Source organism: Talpa occidentalis, unplaced genomic scaffold (assembly GCF_014898055.3).
Source record: "Talpa occidentalis isolate TD23 unplaced genomic scaffold, MPIMG_talOcc4v2.1 talOcc4.8, whole genome shotgun sequence".
Lineage (NCBI taxonomy): Eukaryota > Metazoa > Chordata > Mammalia > Eulipotyphla > Talpidae > Talpa > Talpa occidentalis.
In genome coordinates this window covers 56,912,826-56,933,020 of record NW_023605194.1, presented here as the reverse complement: position 1 = coordinate 56,933,020, position 20,195 = coordinate 56,912,826, and the positions used below count along the sequence as shown (strand labels likewise).

At 36.6% G+C, this 20,195-nt stretch overlaps 1 protein-coding gene across 5 annotated transcripts in view; it reads right to left on the bottom strand.

Annotated features, from left to right (window-relative positions):
* Window positions 1-20,195, bottom strand: part of PCDH15 (protocadherin related 15) — a 1,524,279-nt gene that overhangs the window by 740,059 nt on the left and 764,025 nt on the right. The gene's annotated exons all lie outside the window — the stretch shown is intronic.

The window sequence follows — 20,195 nt, the reverse complement described above, 5'->3', positions numbered from 1 at the left end:
AATGCAAACATTACAGAAAGTCTTTAATATATACCATTCTTCAAGAGCAAGATGGTAGTAGAGTTAAGGAAATAGAAGGTCAGGTTGCTATAACTATCTATGTATCTATATATGTATCTATGTATCTATGTATTTATCTATCTATCTATCTACAGTGTAAATACAGTACAAATACAGTGTCCATACGATTGACAACAGGTATTAACTGTGGTGAGGATGCCAATCTCATTAGTAGTAAAGGAAAGACTTGACAATTTGTTAGATTAGTTTGACCTTAATCACATTTTACTGACTTCTGAGTTATAATGTCAGGAGAATATTTACTCATAATCATATGGAAAGAATATCACACAGAGACATTATCATAGCACATTGTTTTTAGCTTGCTAAGTAAGCAGTTAGTTGAAAAAGTCTACATGTAAATTACTTCAAGAAAAGTTATTGCTGGAGATTTAGTACAGCACACTGTAATTTTGAAAAGTAAAATAATTACAACATTTTGTTTAAGAGAGGATAATTATGGTTATGATCTAAGTGGACATTTGAAGGAAAATGTAGTCTAATATCTCTTGAGCAGTATCTCATGCTCAAGGATGACATTCAAAGGTTATATCATCATTCATGGGGCTTTATGACACACGATTCCAAAATATAGCACCTTGGGATGTTGAATATTTTAAGCTAAAGGTGTATGAGAAAATGACAAATACAGGAAGAGCACTCTGATCTTCCTACTTCCCTTCTCTAACAGCTCAAAAAACCCTTCTGTGGGAGGTGGCCCCTGTATACCCAGATTATCCTTATCTCTGCATAGAAAAGTATCTTAACAGACAGGACTTGCTAAGTTTCCCTCAGTTTACTACATTTATCTCATACCCTCAGGCCTATCATATTCCTCAGCAACCTCAATTTATATCAAACATAGCATAAAAATGCTCAGTTCTATTTTTTGCCAGATCTTCTATGTAGCCTCCAATGTCATGCAAAAAACAAGTATATCTGTGAACATTTCTGGTGTAAATATGTCTTGTCAGTTTAATTTTCAAACCCAACCAGAGACCCTAAGAGAGTCCAGGAAAGGGCCTCCCAGGTGGCGCAGCAGTTGAGCACTGGGTTGCGAAGTTGCCCGCAGCCTCTGCAGCGCTGGTTCGATCCCCGGCTGTTCCCCGCCACCCGAGGAGGGTCCCACAAGGTGCGGAGACCTCTCCTGCCGCCCGCTGCTCCCCTCAGCAATGTACTTTGGTCCTTCTGCCTGCTCTGCTCCCTGCTCTGGCTCTGGTGAATTCTCTCACCCCCCATGCTTCTGACTGTTCCCAGTGCTTATATAAATAAATAAATAAATCTTTAAAAAAAAAAAAAAAGATTACTTTATAAAAAAAAAAGTCCAGGAAAGAGTTCCCCCCCATTATAAATCCAACAGTTGATATGCTCTTAATATGGCATATCTGTTTTTTTAATTTATTTATTATTATTATATTTATTTATATAAGAATTGGGATACAGGCCAGAGGGAGAGAGGATTCACCAGAGAAAGAGCAGGGGGCAGAACAGGCAGACGGACTGAAAACACTGCTGAGGGGAGCAGCGGGCGAGTAAGGAGAGGTCTACCATGCCATGTGGGTATCTCCCTGGCTGTCCAGGAATCAAACCCGCACTGTGGAGGGTGAGGACAACTCCACAGCGCTGCGCTCAACTCATTGCGCCACCAGGAAGACCCTTAATATGGCATATCTGATGGATCATTCAGTAAAAGAAAACAAACAAAAGCTTTTGGGGATCAATTAGTCAAAAACTATACTGTTGAGATCTTAGATATTAGTTTGTCTCATCTAAAACAAAAATTCCTTGAAAAATTCAATTTTATTAAGTCATCATAGTAGTAAAAATGTCCATCTTAGTGTAAACATTTATGAAAATATTAGCATTGTAACTAGTATTTTTACAAATATATATAATTAAGACAACCATTTTTATAATGGAAGAGGAATATTTTTTAATTAAGTCACACATTTAAACTGTTTAGATATGTTGTATAAAGTGAAATTCAACTGCCAAACACATTTTAAATAGAGGATAGTTGCCAATATTGTTGTCATCTTGAAATAATCTCTTTTGCTATGTTTTTAACACATAAATATATGTCTCTGTGTAGGTTGATTATAGCATCATGCTGTTACATCTTGACTGCTTGTCATGATTAGATATTCAACCAAGGCATACACTGCGGACCATCTGTGAGAGGGCATTATTTCATCTGTCTTTCAGATAATAGAGAGACTCATTTTGAGAAAGGCCCCACCTTGGCTTTTTGTTGAAGCAGGAGGGTGCCAGGTGGTTGGTACAGATAAGCACAAAGAATAGTACTGGAGGAAAATACCCCAGGGCTTTGCCATTAAACCTTTACAATATTGCTGTGCACTACAACAGGTGGCAACCACTAAGATCCCTATGTCATGTATGTCTACAAAAGTAGAATATGATTCACATTTTGTAGCTCAGATTCCACAGGCTAAAAGCACAGATGTAAGGAAGTTTCAAAATTCAATTAAGGGCAGACTCTAATACTGCCATGAAATGCTCCCTTTCCTAAAGCACTGATACTTGTATTGCTACCTGGAAGAAAAGAGCCCCCAGGAGTAAGTATGGGAATGAATGGATGGGAGGCATTTAAATAAAAATTTTGAAACAATTAACTCTTTTTTCCATGTTTGAAGAGAAACTTATGATTTTTTTTGAAAACTTGATAGTTTCTTATTAACATGCAAATATGATCTACTAGGCTCAATTTTAGAAGGTGAAAAGATTTTTCAGTCAACATGAAGAACAGTCAGAACCTTTACCAAGATTTCCTTGTCATGAATTCAACACCTAATAATTAAACCAAAATGAAGTGGAAAATAAGGCAGAGGAAGGGTCTCCCTGGTGGTGCAAGGGGTTAAGATGCAACCTATGAATCTATCTGCAGCCTCTGCAGCACGAGTTTGATCCCCTGCCAGGGAGCTACTCACATGGCGCAGCAGACCTCTCCTGTCTCACGGCTGCTCTCCCAGCAGTGTATTTCAGTCAATCGCCTGTTCTGTTCTCCACTCTGTCTCTGGTGAATCCTCTTACCTCTCAAACCTAAGCCCTGTATCCCAGTTCTTGTACACAAAAATAAATAAATCTTAAAAAAAAGAAAATAAGGCAGAGGAAAATACATATGTATCCACTGGTTCCTAAGCATCCCATAAACTTTGTTATCCATGTGTCTAGCTTTCTTACAGCCACAGGCAGTTCGATAAAAATGGTGCATTGAATGAGCTTGACAGGCCAGACATATAACTTTTGAGATTCCAAAGTAGAAGAACTGAGTAAGTAGTAAAAGACTAGATAGTATATTAAATACACTGGCATGCTTTTATCATCCTTTTCCTTTCAAAATCTTTGCATATATATCCCCAAGAGATAATGATTCCTATGCACCATTGTTAAACCTGTTTTACGAAGAGGGATAACAAAGATGAAAATGAAAGGTTGGAGATTATAATCACAAATAGAATAGAAGGGAAAATGTAAAATTATGTAAGAAAATGGGCATATAAACTTCATGAGCAGAATTTTGTTTTTTTAACTGTAACGTAACCCTATAATCAGAATATTTGTGCACATGCTAAGTGCTCAACATGTAATACATTTCTTAAAATCAAAAATATTACTTGTATAAGACTGAAAATGAATTATTTCATGACATTTTACCAGAGCCATTCCCTGTAGCAAGTACTGTAGCCAGATTACCCTGTGTAATCACTTAGAAAACTTCTAAGAAAGGTGATATTATCCTTATTGTATAGAATAGAAATTTCTGTTTCAGATATGTTAAGTAACTTGTCCAAAGCCATATTGGCAAATACAGACTCTTTCTTTGTGGAACATGGTCCTGGTACTGAAAAAATATAGTTAATGGAAATGCATGATTGAATAGAAGACAGTAGAAAAGCACAAGCACATTACTATTCATGCTTCATGTGATAAGGAAATTCTGATCTTCACTCTTAGGATTCATTACTTTATGGTAAGACTATGCTTTGTTGTCTAAGTAGCAGTAATTCAAGAATCATTACATTTTTTTTCTGCAATGTTGTGTGCATTATGTGTGAACCACATTATGTATACCATGTATGTTTCCTAGTTGAAGGAAAATAATTATGCATTATACCTGGAATAAGAGTAAAGGTAAAGAATGAGTTTCATTTTAGAAAATTGCATTTGGTGCAATACTCTGTATTATACTAAAGAGGTAGAAAGAATGCTAAATTCAGTTCGGACTTGATTCTGTTATAGGTTATTTCAAGGCTTAACTACCTTTTAAAATTTATCAACAGTTAATTTATAAATCATTGATTTGTTAGCATCTTATCAAGAATAAAAGCTAAATATAAATTTCTATCATTGAGGTCAGTGAGATTAATGCAAATTATGACCTATGACATTACTAATCAAGCAAAAATATGCTCTTTTACACAAATGAATCACAGTGATAAAAAATTTTCATACATTACAAATAGACTGAGTTAAAATAATTTGCTCTTGTTCTTTTGGAAATATCCAAACTAATCATGAACTAAGTAAAATAAGAAGATGGATTTATTCCAATTCAGATTGAGATGAATGAAAATATTTCCTTTCTGTGAAATTTACAGTGGACAAAAAATTGGTAAGAAGGAATAGGGAATTTTCTGGTCTTTTACTATTTTTTGTATAGTCATTCCAGATGATTCCCTAATTAACTTTGATTTTATATTTTCAAGGCTATTACTCAAGCAATCATTCCTCTCTCTTAAATTCATTATATTCTTTGTATGTATAATTATTGGCACACAGCCTTTTGATCTCTTTAGTTCTATGAAAACATCATAGGATTCATTTATAACAATCTGTACATCATCATAGCTTAAACATTTTTCAAGAGCTCTCTATATTCTCTTTTATATTTATCTACTCTCATTCAACTTGACTCATTCTAAGAGTATCTTATCCCTATCACACTTCTGAAGTTGCATTATCAATGACCAGATTACTATAACCAATGGTCAATTCTCTATACTCATCTTACTTGAAATATTAGCAACATTTGATAGACTCGATTTAATCTCTCCTTAATGAAATAATATCTTCATTTTATTTCTAAGTCTCATATTCCAGGTTTTCTTGTAACTAAACTTTTCAGTCTCCTTTGCAGATAATTTTTCTTGTCTCTGATGTGTGGGTCGAAAGAATTTAGTGCTTATATTTTCTCTTGTCTTTATATGTATGCATTCCCTCTATTTATAATGGCCCAAATCAAAATTCTTCTCATCTCCTTCAAATCAGATCTTTCTATAAGATTCTCCATTCAAAGGTAACAACATTCTTCAAGTTGCTAGCACTGAAAATCCTGGAGTCATCCCTAACTTTTCCTTCCTTTACCTTATATTCCATCTTTAAAGACATACTGTTGATTCTTTACTTTCTTTTTTTTATTTTTTTTAAATAGATTTATTTATTTATTTATGCAAGCACTGGGTATAGTCAGAAGCACGGGAGGGTGCGCAAATTCACCAGAGACAGAGTGGGGAGCAGAACAGGCAGAGAGACGAAATACACTACTGAGGGGAGCAGCGGGAGCTGCAGGAGAGGTCTGCCTGGCCATGTGGGATCCTCGCCGGTGGCCGGGGATCCAACCGGCACTGCAGACTGCGAGCAGCTTCGCAGCCCAGCGCTCAACAGTTGTGCCACCAGGGGAGGCCCAATTCTTTAATTTCAATAAATATAATTGTAAGTGTAATGAATTTAACACATCTCATCACTTCTACCACCACTTCCACCTTTTTCCAAAATACATGACCTCCTATCTTTCTTATTAGAGGTTACTCAGAGTATCCATAAAAATTCTGTCCAAACAAATTAGATCACCTATCTCCAACTAACTGAGATCTACACACCAGAACATGGATCCTTATAAACTCTATGCCCATATAGTATATGTCTCTTTCTCTCAATCATGCTAACATAATCATACTCTCTTTTTGATATTTTCCAAATATCCATGTACACTCGTAAATCAGGACTCATACATTTACTGTTCCCTTTTTCATGGAAAGTTTTTGATCCAATCACATGCCTCAATACCACACCTCACTCCTAAAGTTTCTGCTTAAATGTCACCTCATTAGTAATCGCACCTGAAGTTACCATTTTAAAATTTACCATTATTCACCACACATTTCATTTTTACCACTTTTCTTTTTACCACCTACTACAAAATCATCTACTATGTTTCACTGATTAATTTGCTTAACTATTATTTTACCCCAGATGTGCAGGCTATTTTTATACATTTTTTCACTGCTATATGCTCAGATTTAAAATAGTACCTGTCTACAAGAGATGCAGAGTAAATATTGTGTATAAAAAAAGAACAGCTTTTCATAGACTGTATACAAGGCAGAAATACTTGGCGTTATTCTGTTTTTATAAATACAATAATGAATCTACAACAGAACCCTTTAGGATGAATTGCTTTTTTGTTAGTGTTAACATAAGATTTACTTTACTATTCTATCATTGTATAAAGAGTTAAATAATTAGGGCTAACTTGAAAGCATAATAGAATATTATTAAAATTATTTTTTCTTTATATATTTGTGATTCAGAGTGACAGCTTTCCTACTTATCAAGTGAATTAACTTGATGTTGTTACCTAACTTCACTGGGCTTCAGGGTTTGTAATCGTAAAATGGAGAAATAATAGCATTTTATTCATTATAGTATTAAATTGTTTAAATGTAAAATATTTAATGCATTGCTTAAGGTATGATAAGTTTTAAAGATTAGTAAACTATTTTTATTACCATTATTTATGATGGAGAAACTTATATACGTAAAGGTCATCAAATGAACTGGGAAGAAGAGGAAAAGAGAGCCTTAGATTTTAACTCTTAGGCTTTACTCCATTTTTCTCCATGATATCAATAAATTAACGAAGAGAAGCTAAGGAATCAGAGCAATTTCTAAAAGTTCTTTCATTAAAATACAGTGGTGCTTGTATAAGAATTTGCACTTGTATTGATATAAGGAATGCAATTATCACCTAAATTAATAAGGCAACTAATTAGTTGTGTAAACAATTTCCTTTTAGAGAAGTATTTTTTTTTTAATTTATGCTTATTGAAGTGATATTGGTTTACAACATTGCATATGTTTTAAGGATATAAGTTTATACCTCCACAAATGTATGTTACCACACCACCCCCTCTAGCAAAGCCACAGCAATGCTCCTTAATAGTCAATTGGGTCACCCCTCCCCTCTGTCACCACTCCCCATCCCCTCCTTTCTGATAACTTCAGTTCTGCATTCAGTTTTAAAGATTCATTCTGATTTGTTTTCATCTGTTCCTTGGCTTTGTTGTTTTTACATTCCACAGATGCTCAGTAATGAGATGTTAGTCCTGACATTTAAATTGAGTTTTCTTTTTTTTCCCTTTCTTTTTTTTTTTAAAGATTTATTTATTTATTTACACAAGCACTGGGTACAGTCAGAAGCGCAGGAGGGTGAGAGAATTCACCAGAGCCAGAGCGGGGAGCAGAGCAGGCAGAAGGACCGAAGTACACTCCTGAGGGGAGCAGCGGGCGGCAGGAGAGGTTTGTGCGCCATGTGGGACCCTCGCCCGTGGCCGGGATCTAACTGGTGCTTCAGAGGCTGAGGGCAGCTTCGCAACCCAGCGCTCAACGGCTGCGCCACCGGGGAGGCCCTGAATTGAGTTTTCTGATAAAAAGGTTATTTCTGGTCAAAGACAAATTCCGGATAATACTTCCAATATTAATTCCTATAGGAGTTAATGTTAATATTCCAATATTAATTCCTATGGGGGGGTAAGTGTTACTTGTGAGAGAAACTCAAATGAGCTCAACTTCAAATAATCCAAATATAAAGTGACACATCTCAGGAAGGACATCTTGGGGATGGCTATCTGAACATCTTGGATGGAGTATAACATAATAAATAACCTTAATTAATAAAAATAGGACTAACTAATTCTGTTAGAATTTCTTTATAAGTGCCACTCAAATTTTTTAGTGTTTTTTTTTTTTTTTTTTTGTGAAAGTTGAATGTAGAGTTAATATATTGTTGCTAAAGTGAAACTGGATTTTATGAGGAAAATTCATGAATGCATATGGGTACTCTGAGTAAAGGTTTGTCAGTTATTACTAACTGTTGTGGAAAGCCAGCACTACACTATTATAATATTTGTGTTCCATAATTGGTATTTGTATCACTGGAGACAAACCATTTAACAATTCATCCAAAACCTCTATAAGGAAGACAGAACATGTTTATAGCTATCAAATATTATACAAGCTAACAAATAAAATGAAAATCAGGTTTTTAAACGCTTTCACTCTTGAACTTTAAATCCATTTGAGATATAGGGACAAGTTTCCGAACCTCAAAATAAAATGTACCAATTACAGTGGATAATTTCTGTTTCTTTGTTATACAGACACCTGCAGTTAAGTAAGTTACCAAAATAATTTTTATCCTTGACTCCAACTCCTTTTACAGTGTTCAATATTTATTCACTAATTTAATTTTATCTTGTTTTTTTTTTTTTACTTACTTGTGGCAGCATTGGTTTATAACACAGTATATAATTTAAGGCTATAGGGTCTTCCACATTTTTAATCAGGATTGTTTTGGTTATTTGCTGCCTTTTTTGTTACCTTTAAGTTTTAGTAATATTTGTTCTATTTACTTGAAGAATGATCTTTGATATGGACTGCACTGAATCTGTATGATGCTTTGACTAGAATGGCTATTTTAACAATGTTAATTCTCTGCATGCCCCCAAAATGTTGTGTAGATATTCTTCTCAAGGATGCATGGTAGACAACACATAAAGTCACACAATAAGTACAGGAAGGACATATTGGGGATGCCTATTAGACCATCTTGGGAAGTTTATAAGTGCATGGAGATTGAAATTACAAGTATCATAATGGTATCAAATTAAAACAACAACCACAAAAAGAAAGAAGTAAAAACCTTTTGTATGTGGGGACTCAACAGCATCCTACTGAATGACGATGGGATTAATAATAAAATCATAAGAGTTTCAAAACAACTGGAGACAATGAAAATGAAGATTCAAATTATCAGAACATATGGGACAGAGCAAAGGCAGTATTAAGAGGGAAGAATATAGTAATGCACATCCACACTAAAAACAAGAAAGAACTCAAATAAATAAATAATATGACCTTATATCTTAAACAACTACACAAGGGACAACACACAAAACCAAAATCCAGTAGAAGGAAGAAAGTAATAAAAATTATAGGTTTATTTTATTTATTTATGCATATAGGAACTGGGATGCAGGCCAGAGGTGCAGGGGGTGAGAGGATTCACCAAAGACACAGCGGAGAGCTGAACAGGTGGATTTACTGAAATACACTGTTGAGGGGAGCAGCAGACTAGTCAGGAGAGGTCTACTGTACCATGTGGGTTGCTCCCGGGACAGGGATCGAACTCATGCAGCAGTGGCTAGTGATATCACAAGATAGTTCTTAAGAATAATGAGAGGGCCTCCCCGGTGGCGCAGCGGTTGAGCGTTGGGTTGCGAAGCTGCCCGAGGCCTCTGCGCCGCCGGTTTGATCCCCGGCTGCTCCCCGGCCACCGGAGGAGGGTCCCACATGGCGTGCAGACCTTTCCTGCCGCCCGCTGCTCCCCTCAGCAGTGTGCTTCGGTCCCTCCGCCTGCTCTGCTCCCCGCTCTGGCTCTGGTGAATTCTCTCACCCTCCCGCGCTTCTGACTGTACCCGGTGCATGTATAAACAAAACAAACAAACAAACAAATAAATAAAAACATGCCTCTATTAAAAAAAAAAAAAAAAAGAATAATGAGAAAAAATGAAAAATTTCTAGCTAGCTCACAAAGAAAAAGAGGGAGAAAATTCTAATAGAATCATATAAAAGAGAAGCAGTAACAGACATCTTAAAAAATACAGAGGATCATAAAAGAGTTCCCAAAACATCTACATGCCAATAAATTGAATAACCTAAGAAGAAATGGGCCATTTCTTAGAGGTGTATAATCTTCTGAGGCTGAATAAGGAATAGAAAACATGAACAACAAACTTCAAGCAAGGAAAATTGAAACAAGAATCAAAATTCTGTCAAAAATTAACAATCAAAGAACAGAGTTTTATTAGTGAGTTCTACAAAATCTTTAAAGATGAATTAATACTATCCTTCTCAAACTCTTCCAAAAAACTTAGAAAGAAGGAATTTTTCCAAACATTCCCATTAATGTAACCATTTTATTTTAATTTTTTAAATTTTTTTTAAAGATTTATTCATTTATACAAGAACTAGGGTATGGGCCAGAGGTGCAGGAGGGTTAGAGAATTCACCAGAGGCAGAGCGGGAGCAGAACAGGCAAACAGACCGAAGACCCTGCTGAGGAGAACAGCGGGTGAGGCAGAAGAGGTCTGCTGCACCATATGGGTATCTCCTTGGCCAGCCAGGAATCAAACCTGTGCTGCAGAGGCTGCAGACAGCTTCACAGCTCTGTGTTCAACCCACTGCACTACCAGGGAGGCCCCATACCCATTTTAAACTCAAGTTTTGTATTTGGATTCTCTGTAATTTACCCTGGATCTTGAAATTTATCTTTGAGCCCTTGGGATTTCACTTTCATTCACTTAGACTCAACAATAAACTTAATAATTATGCAATCAGGCTTCCCTGGTAGCCTAGGGGTTAAGTCCCATCATTATCATCACCGTGGCCTGAGTTTGACTACCCCCCCCCACCGGCCCTCGCAAGGGAGCTAACCCACATGGCACAGCAGACCTCTCTTGTCTGGCCCGCTGCTCCCCTCAGCAGTGTATTTCAGTAGGTCTGCCTGTTCTGCTCTCCTCTCTCTCTGGTGAATCCTCTCACCCACTCACCCACTGCAGATACTCCTTGGTTGAAGAACATAACCCTCCAGTTATTAGTTGTGTACTTGTATTTTCACTTCCTTCCAAAGAGTACATTTCGGATATGGGTGGGAAAAAAAAAAAAAAAAGAGTGACTTTAACAAGCATATTTGGCAAAAAATACTTCAGCCAAGTGACCAAGGTCAAATGAGTTGCCATAAATTAGTTAGTTAGAATTTAGCCTTGATATGATGTGACAAAAACAATACTTTAGCTGTATAAGATTCTCATCCCCACCACCCCCTCAACAACCCCACAAACATATCTGTCTTATCATGAGAAAAAAAATATCATCAATAAAGGACTATCTTATCATAGCTCTAACAAGTAATCAAAACTGTGAGGGTCATCAAAAGACAGAGAAGGAATTATGCTAAGTGAAATAAGTCAGAAGGAAAAAAAGAAAAATATCGGATGGTTTCACTTATAGGAGGAATATAAGGGAACCAAATAAGACATCGGTGGAAAATTAATAAAAATACAAAACACAACATAACAAAACAAAAACAAACAGACAATTATAAACCAGAGACATCCTGCAAGTGAGAGGTAGGGAGAGGAATTGGAAAGACTGAGGGAGGGAGGGAGGGAGGAGCACAGGGGACTGTGGTGATGGTGCACGGGTGAACTGGTAGTGGAAATTCTGTGGGACCTACACCTGGGGGGTGGGGGGGGAGCAAACATTGTTTAAAAAGGAACAGTGCAGGCCTCCCCTCTGTTGCAGTGGGTTGAGCGCAGAGCTGTGAGACTGACCACAGCCTCTTCAGCACAGGTTCGATTCCTGGCTGGCCAGGGAGGTACCCACATGGCACAACAGACCTCTCCTGCCTCCCTTGCTGCTCCCCTCAGCAGTGTATTTCGGTCCTTCTGCCTGTTCTGCTCCCCACTCTGTCTCTGGTGAATCCTCTCACCCTCCCGCTCCTCTGGCCTGCACCCCAGTTCTTGTATAAAAATAAAGTGAAATTTTATTAAAAAAAATAAAAAGGAACAGTGATGCAAAATATATATAAATAAATAAACTTAAAACAGAGAAGGCCTGAGAAACTTTAACAGCCATAAGGAAATTAAGGCACACGGAACTAATGGAATGTGGTATCCTCACCAGCCTTTTGAATCAGATAAAAGATATTAAGTAACAACTAAGCATGACTATACTATAAATTTTAATAATAGTAATGTCTAAATATCGGCCCATTAATTATAACAAACGTACTATAGTAACGTAAGATGGTAATAATGGATGAATCTGTGTATGTGGGAGGGGGGCTAAGGAAATTCTCTGTACAATTTGGTTTATTTTTCCATACATCTGAATTTGTTCTTAAAAGTATCTATTAAGGACCTCCCCTGGTAGTGCAAGGGTTGAGATGCAGCCTATGGGGTTGTCCAGGGGCTGTCCAGAGCCACTGCAGCATGGGTTTAATCCCCAGCCAGGGAGCTACCCACATGGCACAGCAGACCTCTCCTGACTCACCCACTGCTCCCCTCAGCAGTTTGTTTCAGTCAGTCTGCCTGTTCTGTTTCCCACTCTGTTTCTGGTGAATCCTCTCACCCCCCATACCTCTGGCTTGTACCCCAGTTCTTGTATGCATAAATAAATAAATCTTTAAAAAAAGAAAAATGTATCTATTAATAAAAAAAATTAAAATTAACAGAAGATACCAAATGTGAGTGTGGTTATGTGCGAGTATTAGTGGCAAAACCATGTCCCCATGGAGAGTACAAAGTACACAGTCGAATGAACTTTTCAGTCAGTTATTCTCTTCTCGTTCTGCCACAGGCTGCGTGTGCTGTTTAGATATATCATTTAGTCTTGCTGGTTCCCAGTAGGTTATGAAATGAATGAGATAACTGCATTTTAGCTCTTTTATCCTACTGAATTATCTATAAGAAGATGTAACCCTCAGAGAGATCATGATCTATGTAAGAAAAGTATATTCTCCCAAATTGAAACAAAACAAAATAAATTTAGGAATAGGGCTAAAAGGTCAGTGGATATGTTCTGGGTTTCTATTCTGAGGTCTCCAGAGAATCTGAGCAGCTTTATAAAAGGATTTTGAAGCAGATAATATTGAAAGACCACTACGAAAAAATGAGGAATATGGATGGAATGAGGTACCCTGCCTCTGAAATTATGTGGAATATGATTCTTACATTAATTTCTCATTGTATTTCAGTTTCAGGTGTAACAGAGATTACCTGTTTCTTCAAAACCCTAAAAACTTCATCATCTACAGCATCAAAGTCAAGTAACTTACATGGCATATATAAAGTTCCTTCACTTTACAAGAATCAGCAAATACCTCAGATGTTTTAAGCAACAATTGTGTGTTTTCTTTGTTGCTTTATTCTCCTTCAAAAGTTATGCTTTCATTAACATTTTGTTTCCTGAAACTGATGAGCCACTTGCATTTTTTTTACTACTTGCATTTTAATCCCTTTAAATGGTAGTGTTTTTGAACTTAGGTAAGGCATATTAGTTGACAACAAAAACTTGCCTGTAAGTCAGCAATTTTTTTTTCCTTATGCACCACAGGAAGACAAAAATGTCAGAGACTATCCCCTGTATCCCTGTATTACTTTTATAGACACTATATTCTACAACAATCTCAGGAAAGAAATATATCTCTTTCTGAGGCCTCCCCAGTGGTGCAGTGGTTTGAACACCATGATGTAAAGCTGTCTGCAGCCTCTGCAATGCATGTTCGATTCCCTGTCAGTCAGGGAGATTCCCACATGGTGCTGCAGACCTCTCCTGTCTCACCCGCTGCTCCCCTCAGCAGTGTCTTTGGTCTGTCTGCCTGTTCTACTCCCTGCTCTGTCTCTGGTGAATCCTCTCACCCTCCCGCACCTCTGACCTGTACCCCAGTTCTTATATAAATAAATAAATCTTCTAAAAATTTTAAAAAGTTTAAAAAATATCTTTATCTCTTTCTAACAGAGAAAATCATTACATCAGAGTGTTATTTCCTTACAACCTCTTTTTATTATTTACTTGAAACTTTTTCAAAATTTGTTATGAAAATGAAATTTAACTTTATATATAGGAAATTATAGCTATAGAATAGTTAGCTTTCAACCATACAAAATGTCCATTCCAAGGGGGCTTGGGGAAGGCAGCAGACAGACAGGACCCTGTGTCATCATTCCTATAGGGACAATGAAGATAAGTGTCTACAGGGAATAGCCACAATTGGAGCAGTACTGGAGACATGAGGACCAGTGTCTTAGCAAGAAGGACAGTCAGAAACCATAAAAAAGGGCAGCAAAGACTGAGCAACAGTAAATCAAGAGTAGCCTAAAAGGGAGAGTACACACATTTCAGCAAGATCATGTCCTATTAAACCATTCAATAAAGGCCACCAGTGGCTGGTGGCTGGTTTCAGCAGTACAGAGCCACTTGTTTATCTGCTGGGCCATCTCTGAGCAACGAGGATTGTCTGTACCCATCCTGGGAACTGGGGAAACTACCTGTCTCTTCTCCCCTATGCAACCTCCAGCCTGTGCTTAGAGGGCATAAAAAGAAACTTCAAATGGCCACAGTGAGCTCAGTCTGCCCCGGTGGGAATTTTTGTGTGGACCTTGGGAAGTCAAGAAAAGTACAGGCCTGGATCTGTAGTGATTTATGGTGCCCTATTTCCTCCTCAGTGGGAGAGTGCAGAGCCTCCGGTAATATTATCACCAGTAGCCTCTTTCAGCAGAGCCCTAGTCCATGGGCATCAGAGAGTTGACACAGAGACCCTTCTTGGCTGTGCAAACGCTGACCCCATGCTTACAGTGCATTGAAAAAAATTGTGAATAGCCACAGTGAACTCAGTCTGTCCAGGATGTGTTTTGGATGTTTGTTTGTGCTTCTTTTGTTGTGTTTTGTTTTTGTGCCTGCCTTGGGGAATCAACAGAAGTGTAGGCTTGAAAGCATTGGGTGAGAATTGTTTGGGGAATATAACCAAGATGAAAATGCATACATTGTGCAAAAATGAAAAAATGATGTAAAATATATATAAAATAAAATAAAAAATATAAAATAAAAAAGGTGAAATTTCAAGTGAAAAAGAAAAAAAGTAGTACTGGGAAAACTGGAGTGTTACATGCAAAAAATCAACACTAGATCATCATCATGAACCTTACACAAAAATTAACTAAAAACATGTAATTAAAATGTATTTAAAACATGGAAGTAAAATCAAAACAATAGGGCTTCCCTGGGGGCACAAGGGGTTAAGCACAGCACTGTGAAGCTATCTGCAGCCACTGCAGCAGGAGTTTCATCCCTGGCTGGCCAGTGAGTTATCCACATGGCGCAGCAGACTTCTTGCTCGCTGCTCCCCTCAGCAGTGTATTTCAGTCAGTCCTCCTGTTCTGTCTCCCACGCTGTCTCTGCTCACTGTCTGCACCTCTGGCCTGTACCCCAGTTCTTGTATGCATAAAATAAATAAGTCTTAAAAAATCAAAACAATAAAATAATTGAAGAAAACATACACAAAACAGTGCACCACATTAGTTTCAATTATGTCTGTGAACTTGTCACAATGAAAGAGATACAAAAGTAAATATAAACAAATAAGACTATCAAACTGAAAAGCTCTTGAACAGTGGAAGAAACTGTAGTACAACCAAAAGACACCATTGTGAATGGAAGAAAATATTTGAACCTTATATATCTGACAAGGGGCTGACATTCAAGACAAATAATGTATAAAGCTGTTATGTGAATCAACAATAACAAGAAGAAAAAAAAGAACCTAATGAATAAATGTACAGAAGATCTAAATAGACACTAATTCAAGGTGACATACAGAAGGCTAACAGGCACGTGAAAAAATGCTCATCACTTATCATCAGGGAAATGCAAATCAAAATCTCAATGAGATACCATTTCACACCTGTGTAAGTGGCTCATATAATAATATCGATTAGAAACAAGAAGTTTGATGAGGATGTGGCAAAATAGGAAACCACACAGACTGCGGAATGTAGACTGATCCAGACTGTATGGAAAACAGCATAGAGATTTCTGAATATGTTAAAAATATAACTACCATATGATTCAGCAGCATATGAAGGGTAGAAAAACATTAATTAAAAGGGAAACATACACTGTTTTGCTCATTGCAGCACCATTTACAATAGCAAATAGGAAAAAAGTCTAAATGGCCAAGGGCAGAAGAGTTGATTAGAAACATGTGGGATATAAACACAATAGAATATTACTTAGCTATAAAAAATGATAAACGCTTGCCATTTGCAACATAAGTGGAAGTAGAGGGGATAATGCTAAGCAAAATAAGTCAGAAGAAGAATGACAAATACGGGATAATTTTACTTACATGTGGGATGTAGAGACACAAAACAAAAGGTCAGAAAATATCAAACCAATAACAAACCCTAGAAATCTGACTGTGGATTTGGGGCTACAAAATAGGGAGAGAGAGGGGAAACAATAAAGGGAGGGGACACAACACAATACATTGGAAAACTGGGGGTAGGGTACTTTGTTGGTATAAGTGATCTGGTAACATGCATCTAAGGAGTTTGATGCTGTGAATTTGATTTGCATACAATGTTGCAACTCAATTTACCTTAATAAAAATAAATACAATAAAAATGTATGTTACTTGTAACATTTTTTTTTCTGTTTGGATATATGCTAAATATATACATAAAATTTCAGGAGAAATCTTAGTATGTACATTGCAGATTATAATCTTCAAAATATGTATTCTGTCACATCTGTACTTTCATTAAAATGTTTATGTTTTCAAAAACATTTTCATCTAAAAGTTGTTATGATTAGTGCCTGCAAAGATATTTATAATATAAGCTTTGAAAGATACCAATTTTAACTTCTGTTAATAGTGGATTAAATAATTTGCATAAAACTATTTTCTGAAAATTATCAGGAAAGTTGGACAAAACATGAAAAATGAGCTTGAAGACCTCATAGAGTTAAAAAAAAAAAAAGAAAGGAATTACCAGGCCATTATTTGGGGATCAGAAGGTAAAGTAGAAATCTAGAGAAGTGAGCTAAACATTTGGGTATATTTCACACCTGAAGACATTTCCATATTCCACAGAAGACATTGACAGTGTGAGAGGTTGAAGTAAGATATTTATCATTCTTGTGGATCCAGAGAGGAAAAAAAAAAAAATTTGTAGGCCATAGCCTCCATAGCCTGACAAATAGGAACTGATGAACTCTACTTTCAGCAGGGAATTTGAAAATCCCCACCCACAATGTAGAATGAACTGAGGTATAAAGTACTCTACACAGTTCACTGCTCAGTTGTTAATTCTGTCAATTATAGAAATTGGATTGATATGATTCTGAATTGCTAGTGCCCTCATTTTCTTGTTAAAAGTTTACATATTCTCTGGAGTCAAATATAATATTCTCAAGCCACAAATTATCTCTACAAACAAGCATATACACAACACACACACACACTCACACAGAGGAAGAATATAGGCATATGAGAAGACAACATACATACATGAACATATATTGGTTCTGGAGGCACTTTCTAATACATATTCTCCAAGATAATCTATATTAGAGTCTGCTTTAGGGGTAACAGAAGTACAATTACTGGTGTCACAAATGGCCTGAGAAAATTGACAAAATAGTGAGATTCTGGAGCTGGGTTACTTGCTGCATTCCAGACAATGAAAATCCCCATCCTTGGAGTGTGGTAGATTACAAATAACTCATGTAACAGTAAAATTTTCTCTAGTAAGAGTAAACTGAAATAGAGTTCTAGGGGAAGAAAACTATCCTGGGAGTTGGTATGTACCAAATGTTTGGAAATTATGTGAGAATAGTGATTTTAAGAATGATGCAATGTGATGGGTTTTGGTAGGGATAACTAATGATTTGAAAATACAATGACAGAATGAGGATGATTAATTATCCACTTAAGACCAAAGACCATGTGAAATAGTCTCCAGGTAGCATATAAAGAAGAGCTCATCTCCTGCAGTCAGAAAGCAGGGAAAGCTAAAGAACATGACTAGGATTTAATTTTAATTAATCCAGAATGCCATTAAATTTTACATTTTAAAACTAGATGTAGTATATACCAAAGACAGAACCTTGACTGGAAAGAGCCAAAACTTTGAAACTTGTTAATTTTAATACACCAGATTATCTGCATCATCTGAGTCTGCAGAAATGACAAAATTTCTCTCAATCAACAAAATAATTTGAAGACAAATGAAATGTCTGTAAGAAAAAAATCAAATGTCTCTGTGTAGTTAACTCCTATATAGGAACAAAATAGAATAAAATACTTATCTTTAAACAGTAGTGGTAATCACAGTTGTAAGACACTTCATATTGAGAGCTACTGGAAACAATCAGAGATACTATCAGGAAGGATTCATATAGCCTGCCAGTCCAGGACATACACTTATTGAATAGAACTGCAAGTAAATTTGTCAGCAGAACATGTAGTACATTTTAAAAATTTCCCATTACTCTCTCTTTTTTACAAAATATATGTAATTGAGCTTTTGTAAGTTAAAAGATGTTTGCATACCTATCGGAATGTTTGTCTGGATATATCTGATGCTATAAGAAATTCTACTTGCTCTCATATTTTGAGAACTTTAGTGATTTGAAGGAATGTGTCAACTTTTTAATACTCATCTTATGTATCTGTGCCTTCCATAATAGAACACAGAAACCCCTATCACCTACATTTACTTATGACTGGGATGTTATCATGCAGTTTAGCATTCACAAAGGCAGGATATTCACAGGAAAGATTATTACAAAATGACATAAAAATGCAGGATCTGTACAGAATTCGTTAAGGTGAAGGTGACAGTCAGGGATCCCTCTTTGGAAGGAATTGTAACAAAGTTTCTAGAATCCAGTGCCTAAGAATCAGAGACAAGCTATGATATTTGTATCCCTTAATATTTTGTTCTGTAAAATCTTGTTAGTGTGGAATCTATTGGATGCAACTCAAAACAGATAATATCCATCACTTATTCTTGCAATATTTCTCAAAATCTTAGAAAATACTTTTTTTTTCCCTTATATGGGTATACTGTTGATTTGTTCATCAGATGAAAATAAACACTCCAAGTTTGGAAACATGTAATACTATTGCAGCACAATTTATAATATATATGTTGGAAAAAACATAAATGCCCCAATACAGATGAGTGGATTGAGAAGATGTAACACACACACACACACACACACACACACACACACACACACACTGAGATATTACTTAGCTATAAAAAAAATAAACTTTTGCAACAAAAGTCAAGGGGGTTGTGTTAAAGGGATTATGTAAAGCATAATAAGTCAGGAGAAATACAAATACTGGATGATGTTGTTTATATGTGGAATATAGAGAAGCCAAACATAAGGTCAGATAAAGCCAAACTAAGAACTAATTCTACAAAGCTAACTATTGAACTGAGGCTAGCAGAAAGGGAAGGAGAGGGTCACCAGCAAATTGGGAGAGAGCACAAAGGACTCTGGTGGTGGACACTGGGTGTCTTGGTGGTGAGTGTAGCATGATAACAAACCTGGGAGGGTATATCCTGTACTTTGAATACACAAATGATGCAAACCAATGTTACCACCTCTACCACAACTAAAAAGTATTTGAATTACAATACTGTAGTCAATATACTTTGAAACTATTAAAATTAAATTAGCTAAAATAAAATAAAAATGAATATCTCAGTCACATTAGGTTTAACAGCTGAATAGCTACATGTGAACAATGCAGATACAGATGCTTACATCATTGCAGAGACATTTATTGGACAGTACTGCTCTAGGGCAGAGACAACTAGGATATATATGACAGTGTTTAGATTAGATAAGCTTCTTAATGGATGGATTATGATAACAGTTTAAATTTTAACCTTGATACCATGTGATACTACATTCATCTTTTACTCTGTTACTCTATTTGATTTTTTTAAAGATTTGTTTATTTATGCATACAAGAACTGGGATATAGGCCAGAGGTGCAGGAAGGTGAGAGGATTCACCAGAGACAGAGTGGGGAGCAGAACAGGCAGACTGACTGAAAATCACTGCTGAGGGGAGCAGTGGGGAGTCAGGAGAGGTCTGCTGTGCCTTGTGGGTTGTTCCCTGACGGGCTGGGGATCGAACTTATGCAGCAGAGGCTTCCAGATAACTTCATAGCGCTGTGCTTAACCCCTTGC